Source organism: Takifugu rubripes, chromosome 20 (assembly GCF_901000725.2).
Source record: "Takifugu rubripes chromosome 20, fTakRub1.2, whole genome shotgun sequence".
NCBI lineage: Eukaryota > Metazoa > Chordata > Actinopteri > Tetraodontiformes > Tetraodontidae > Takifugu > Takifugu rubripes.
The window spans coordinates 1,728,649-1,735,263 of record NC_042304.1 but is presented as its reverse complement, the minus strand read 5'-3'; the positions used below and the strand labels follow the sequence as shown (position 1 = coordinate 1,735,263).

Below are 6,615 nucleotides of genomic sequence, written 5' to 3'. Positions count from 1 at the left end.
GGGCAAATTCCAAACGTGTGCAAGTTTGAATCGCATATCTTTTCACAGGTGTACAAGGCTTTACCAGTGGCAGAGCCTGGCAAAAAATGCAACTGACAAAGCGCTGCTCCTCTGCACGGAAAGTTTAGTAAAGGCGAAAGACTTGTACGCTTTGCAGAGAACCACATGCAAGTGGCCCTTGCAGGCTGAGTGGAGCTGTGCCCACGGTCGCCCGGGCAATTGTGTGATGGTGAGAACTTCCTCTTTTACTCTACAATTGTTCTAAGAATTTAGGACTTTGTTTGGTGAATAACACATTTGTCCTTCAACTCATCCTTTGACCAGAGAACAATGACATTGTTCAGATCATGGTGACTTTCTTCTGAAAATCTGGAATAGAAATGTGGTAATTAATAATAGACCTCGGACTGCAATCTTGTGTTTTTACTGCTCTGAAGTCACTTGGATGGTATATTACTCGCTTTTCCCCCAATCCCTGGGAGAAAAAGCACGGGCACAAAAGAGGCCTTCACCCCACTGCCAAAACTCTGGTAAACAACTGAAGTGCCCTTACACTGGAAGTAGTTTTATTTCCATGCAGCTTTTGAATTCTAAATTGCTTATACATGTCTTGCTTCAATTTGGAGAGCACAGGACTGCCTGTAGAGGTCGTGCTTGACACCCATGGCTTTTGAAGTGAAAGTGCACCTGGCAAACAGGGCACCAGCAGCGAGCAGAGCGGCCCTGGCCCTTGCAATGCGCTCTGAAAAGTGACAACATTGCAGAGAGAGCTCACTTACTGTTGATTGTCCAACAAACTATAGAGAAGGCGCACCACTCCAGCTAGACTGCAATACTGGGCCAATGCGTGGAGTGAATGGAGCAAGCTCCTGTTTCAGCTCCTGTCTGCAAAAATGCATTTAATATATAGTCCCCTGATAGAGGACATATCAGATATTAAACTGATAGAACAGATACTACACTTGATCTTAGCCAAAAGGCCGAGAAGCGATGGTCTTGACTGCTTGCTCATAGTACATTGGCATTACCACAGGTGAACAGTTGATGGTGAGGCCATAAAGCCTCACTAACAACGAAATACCAATTTGCACCTCCTCCCAAGTGGTTGAGGTTAAAACTGCTACATGGGAACAACGTTTTGCACTTTGGGGCAAATTCCAAACGTGTGCAAGTTTGATCGCATATCTTTTCACAGGTGTACAAGGCTTTACCGGCAGAGCCTGGCCAAAATGCAACTGACAAAGCGCTGCTCCTCTGCACGGAAGTCTTTAGTAAAAGGCGAAAGACTTGTACGCTTTGCAGAGAACCACATGCAAGTGGCCCTTGCAGGCTGAGTGGAGCTGTGCCCACGGTCGCCCCGGGCAATTGTGTGATGGTGAGACTTCCTCTTTTACTCTACAATTGTTCTAAGAATTTAGACTTTGTTTGGTGAATAACAACATTTGTCCTTCAACTCATCCTTTGACCAGAGAACAATGACATTGTTCAGATCACTGACTTTCTTCTGAAAATCTGGAATAGAAATGTGGTAATTAATAATAGACCTCGGACTGCAATCTTGTGTTTTTTACTGCTCTGAAGTCACTTGGATGGTATATTACTCGCTTTTCCCCAATCCCATGGAGAAAAAGCACGGGCCAAAAGAGCCTTCACCCCACTGCCAAAACTCTGGTAACAACTGAAGTGCCCTTACACTGGAAGTAGTTTATTCCATGCAGCTTTTAAATTCTAAATTGCTTATACATGTCTTGCTTCAATTTGGAGATGACACAGGACTGCCTGTAGAGGTCGTGCTTGACACCCATGGCTTTTGAAGTGAAAGTGCACCTGGCAAACAGGGCACCACGCAGCGAGGCAGAGCGGCCCTGCCTTGCAATGCGCTCTGAAAAGTGACAACATTGCAGAGAGAGAGAGAGAGAAACACACTTTACTGTTGATTGTCCACAAACTATAGAGAAGCCGCACCACTCCCAGCTAGACTGCAATACTGCGCCAATGCGTGGAGTGAATGGAGCAAGCTCCTGTTTCAGCTCCTGTCTGCAAAAATGCATTTAATATATAGTCCCCTGATAGAGGACATATCAGATATTAAACTGATAAGAACAGATACTACACTTGATCTTAGCCAAAAGGCCGAGAAGCGATGGTCTTTGACTGCTTGCTCAAAGTACATTGGCATTACCACAGGCTGAACAGTTGATGGTGAGGCCATAAAGCCTCACTAACAACAAAATACCAATTTGCACCTCCTCCCAAGTGGTGAGGTTAAAACTGCTACATGGGAACAAACGTTTTTGTCCAGACTGTGTCGACCTTCTGGGGCAAATTCCAAACGTGTGCAAGTTTGAATCGCATATCTTTTCACAGGTGTACAAGGCTTTACCAGTGGCAGAGCCTGGCAAAAAATGCAACTGACAAAGCGCTGCTCCTCTGCACGGAAGTCTTAGTAAAAGGCGAAAGACTTGTACGCTTTGCAGAGAACCACATGCAAGTGGCCCTTGCAGGCTGAGTGGAGCTGTGCCCACGGTCGCCCCGGGCATTTCGTGATGGTGAGACTTCCTCTTTTACTCTACAATTGTTCTAAGAATTTAGACTTTGTTTGGTGAATAACAACATTTGTCCTTCAACTCATCCTTTGACCAGAGAACAATGACATTGTTCAGATCATGGTGATTTCTTCTGAAAATCTGGAATAGAAATGTGGTATTAATAATGACCTCGGACTGCAATCTTGTGTGTTTACTGCTCTGAAGTCACTTGGATGGTATATACTCGCTTTTCCCCAATCCCTGTGGAGAAAAAGCACGGGGCACAAAGAGCCTTCACCCACTGCCAAACTCTGGTAAACAACTGAAGTGCCCTTACACTGGAATAGTTTATTTCCATGCAGCTTTTAATTCTAAATTGCTTATACATCTTGCTTCAATTTGGAGATGACACAGGACTGCCTGTAGAGGTCGTGCTTGACACCCATGGCTTTTGAAGTGAAAGTGCACCTGGCAAACAGGGCACCACGCAGCGAGGCAGAGCGGCCCGCCCTTGCAATGCGCTCTGAAAAGTGACAACATTGCAGAGAGAGAGAGAGAGAGAGAGAGAAACACACTTACTGTTGATTGTCCACAAACTATAGAGGCGCACCACTCCCAGCTAGACTGCAATACTGGGCCAATGCGTGGAGCGAATGGAGCAAGCTCCTGTTTCAGCTCCTGTCTGCAAAAATGCATTTAATATATAGTCCCCTGAGCACATATCAGATATTAAACTGATAAGAACAGATACTACACTTGATCTTAGCCAAAAGGCCGAGAAGCGATGGTCTTTGACTGCTTGCTCAAAGTACATTGGCATTACCACAGGCTGGAACAGTTGATGGTGAGGCCATAAAGCCTCACTAACAACGAAATACCAATTTGCCTCCTCCCAAGTGGTGAGGTTTAAAACTGCTACATGGGAACAAACGTTTTTGCACTCCAGACTGTGTCGACCTTTCTGGGGCAAATTCCAACGTGTGCAAGTTTGAATCGCATATCTTTCACAGGTGTACAAGGCTTTACCAGTGGCAGAGCCTGGCAAAAAATGCAACTGACAAAGCGCTGCTCCTCTGCACGGAAGTCTTTAGTAAAAGGCGAAAGACTTGTACGCTTTGCAGAGAACCACATGCAAGTGGCCCTTGCAGGCTGAGTGGAGCTGTGCCCACGGTCGCCCCGGGCAATTGTGTGATGGTGAGACTTCCTCTTTTACTCTACAATTGTTCTAAGAATTTAGACTTTGTTTGGTGAATAACAACATTTGTCCTTCAACTCATCCTTTGACCAGAGAACAATGACATTGTTCAGATCATGGTGACTCTTCTGAAAATCTGGAATAGAAATGTGGTAATTAATAATAGACCTCGGACTGCAATCTTGTTTTTTACTGCTCTGAAGTCACTTGGATGGTATATTACTCGCTTTTCCCCAATCCCTGTGGAGAAAAAGCACGGGGCACAAAAGAGCCTTCACCCCACTGCCAAAACTCTGGTAAACAACTGAAGTGCCCTTACACTGGAAGTAGTTTATTTCCATGCAGCTTTTAAATTCTAAATTGCTTATACATGTCTTGCTTCAATTTGGAGATGACACAGGACTGCCTGTAGAGGTCGTGCTTGACACCCATGGCTTTTGAAGTGAAAGTGCACCTGGCAAACGGGGCACCACGCAGCGAGGCAGAGCGGCCCTGCCCTTGCAATGCGCTCTGAAAAGTGACAACATTGCAGAGAGAGAGAACACACTTACTGTTGATTGTCCACAAACTATAGAGAAGGCGCACCACTCCCAGCTAGACTGCAATACTGGGCCAATGCGTGGAGTGAATGGAGCAAGCTCCTGTTTCAGCTCCTGTCTGCAAAAATGCATTTAATATATAGTCCCCTGATAGAGGACATATCAGATATTAAACTGATAAGAACAGATACTACACTTGATCTTAGCCAAAAGGCCGAGAAGCGATGGTCTTTGACTGCTTGCTCAAAGTACATTGGCATTACCACAGGCTGACAGTTGATGGTGAGGCCATAAAGCCTCACTAACAACGAAATACCAATTTGCACCTCCTCCCAAGTGGTGAGGTTAAAACTGTACATGGGAACAAACGTTTTTGCACTCCAGACTGTGTCGACCTTTCTGGGGCAAATTCCAAACGTGTGCAAGTTTGAATCGCATATCTTTTCACAGGTGTACAAGGCTTTACCAGTGGCAGAGCCTGGCAAAAAATGCAACTGACAAAGCGCTGCTCCTCTGCACGGAAGTCTTTAGTAAAAGGCGAAAGACTTGTACGCTTTGCAGAGAACCACATGCAAGTAGCCCTTGCAGGCTGAGTGGAGCTGTGCCCACGGTCGCCCCGGGCAATTGTGTGATGGTGAGACTTCCTCTTTTACTCTACAATTGTTCTAAGAATTTAGACTTTGTTTGGTGAATAACAACATTTGTCCTTCAACTCATCCTTGACCAGAGAACAATGACATTGTTCAGATCATGGTGACTTTCTTCTGAAAATCTGGAATAGAAATGTGGTAATTAATAATAGACCTCGGACTGCAATCTTGTGTTTTTTACTGCTCTGAAGTCACTTGGATGGTATATTACTCGCTTTTCCCCAATCCCTGTGGAGAAAAAGCAGGGGCACAAAGAGCCTTCACCCCACTGCCAAAACTCTGGTAAACAACTGAAGTGCCCTTACACTGGAAGTAGTTTATTTCCATGCAGCTTTTGAATTCTAAATTGCTTATACATGTCTTGCTTCAATTTGGAGATGACACAGGACTGCCTGTAGAGGTCGTGCTTGACACCCATGGCTTTTGAAGTGAAAGTGCACCTGGCAAACAGGGCACCACGCAGCGAGGCAGAGCGGCCCTGCCCTTGCAATGCGCTCTGAAAAGTGACAACATTGCAGAGAGAGAGAGAGAGAGAAACACACTTACTGTTGATTGTCCACAAACTATAGAGAAGGCGCACCACTCCCAGCTAGACTGCAATACTGGGCCAATGCGTGGAGTGAATGGAGCAAGCTCCTGTTTCAGCTCCTGTCTGCAAAAATGCATTTAATATATAGTCCCCTGATAGAGGACATATCAGATATTAAACTGATAAGAACAGATACTACACTTGATCTTAGCCAAAAGGCCGAGAAGCGATGGTCTTTGACTGCTTGCTCAAAGTACATTGGCATTACCACAGGCTGAACAGTTGATGGTGAGGCCATAAAGCCTCACTAACAACGAAATACCAATTTGCACCTCCTCCCAAGTGGTTGAGGTTAAAACTGCTACATGGGAACAAACGTTTTTGCACTCCAGACTGTGTCGACCTTTCTGGGGCAAATTCCAAACGTGTGCAAGTTTGAATCGCATATCTTTTCACAGGTGTACAAGGCTTTACCAGTGGCAGAGCCTGGCAAAAAAATGCAACTGACAAAGCGCTGCTCCTCTGCACGGAAGTCTTTAGTAAAAGGCGAAAGACTTGTACGCTTTGCAGAGAACCACATGCAAGTGGCCCTTGCAGGCTGAGTGGAGCTGTGCCCACGGTCGCCCCGGGCAATTGTGTGATGGTGAGACTTCCTCTTTTACTCTACAATTGTTCTAAGAATTTAGACTTTGTTTGGTGAATAACAACATTTGTCCTTCAACTCATCCTTTGACCAGAGAACAATGACATTGTTCAGATCATGGTGACTTTCTTCTGAAAATCTGGAATAGAAATGTGGTAATTAATAATAGACCTCGGACTGCAATCTTGTGTTTTTTACTGCTCTGAAGTCACTTGGATGGTATATTACTCGCTTTTCCCCAATCCCTGGAGAGAAAAAGCACGGGGCACAAAAGAGCCTTCACCCCACTGCCAAAACTCTGGTAAACAACTGAAGTGCCCTTACACTGGAAGTAGTTTATTTCCATGCAGCTTTTAAATTCTAAATTGCTTATACATGTCTTGCTTCAATTTGGAGATGACACAGGACTGCCTGTAGAGGTCGTGCTTGACACCCATGGCTTTTGAAGTGAAAGTGCACCTGGCAAAAGGGCACCACGCAGGCAGAGCGGCCCTGCCCTTGCAATGCGCTCTGAAAAGTGACAACATTGCA

The 6,615-nt window shown here is 45.3% G+C and overlaps 10 non-coding genes across 10 annotated transcripts; all 10 read right to left on the bottom strand.

The window, feature by feature from the left end:
* Positions 1-803: 803 nt before the first annotated feature.
* On the bottom strand, positions 804-992 carry LOC115247415 (U2 spliceosomal RNA). The gene has a single exon (XR_003886488.1). It is a non-coding gene; the product is annotated as a U2 spliceosomal RNA (small nuclear RNA).
* Positions 993-1,201: 209 nt separating this feature from the next.
* Positions 1,202-1,316, bottom strand: LOC115247376 (U5 spliceosomal RNA). Its single transcript, XR_003886449.1, has one exon. It is a non-coding gene; the product is annotated as a U5 spliceosomal RNA (small nuclear RNA).
* A 638-nt stretch (positions 1,317-1,954) lies between these two features.
* On the bottom strand, positions 1,955-2,145 carry LOC115247407 (U2 spliceosomal RNA). Its single transcript, XR_003886480.1, has one exon. It is a non-coding gene; the product is annotated as a U2 spliceosomal RNA (small nuclear RNA).
* A 229-nt stretch (positions 2,146-2,374) lies between these two features.
* On the bottom strand, positions 2,375-2,491 carry LOC115247379 (U5 spliceosomal RNA). The gene has a single exon (XR_003886452.1). It is a non-coding gene; the product is annotated as a U5 spliceosomal RNA (small nuclear RNA).
* A 636-nt stretch (positions 2,492-3,127) lies between these two features.
* Positions 3,128-3,314, bottom strand: LOC115247413 (U2 spliceosomal RNA). Its single transcript, XR_003886486.1, has one exon. It is a non-coding gene; the product is annotated as a U2 spliceosomal RNA (small nuclear RNA).
* A 231-nt stretch (positions 3,315-3,545) lies between these two features.
* On the bottom strand, positions 3,546-3,663 carry LOC115247434 (U5 spliceosomal RNA). Its single transcript, XR_003886504.1, has one exon. It is a non-coding gene; the product is annotated as a U5 spliceosomal RNA (small nuclear RNA).
* Positions 3,664-4,297: 634 nt separating this feature from the next.
* On the bottom strand, positions 4,298-4,488 carry LOC115247430 (U2 spliceosomal RNA). The gene has a single exon (XR_003886500.1). It is a non-coding gene; the product is annotated as a U2 spliceosomal RNA (small nuclear RNA).
* Positions 4,489-4,719: 231 nt separating this feature from the next.
* Positions 4,720-4,837, bottom strand: LOC115247433 (U5 spliceosomal RNA). Its single transcript, XR_003886503.1, has one exon. It is a non-coding gene; the product is annotated as a U5 spliceosomal RNA (small nuclear RNA).
* A 644-nt stretch (positions 4,838-5,481) lies between these two features.
* On the bottom strand, positions 5,482-5,672 carry LOC115247419 (U2 spliceosomal RNA). Its single transcript, XR_003886492.1, has one exon. It is a non-coding gene; the product is annotated as a U2 spliceosomal RNA (small nuclear RNA).
* Positions 5,673-5,906: 234 nt separating this feature from the next.
* Positions 5,907-6,025, bottom strand: LOC115247375 (U5 spliceosomal RNA). The gene has a single exon (XR_003886448.1). It is a non-coding gene; the product is annotated as a U5 spliceosomal RNA (small nuclear RNA).
* Between the last annotated feature and the right edge of the window lie 590 nt (positions 6,026-6,615).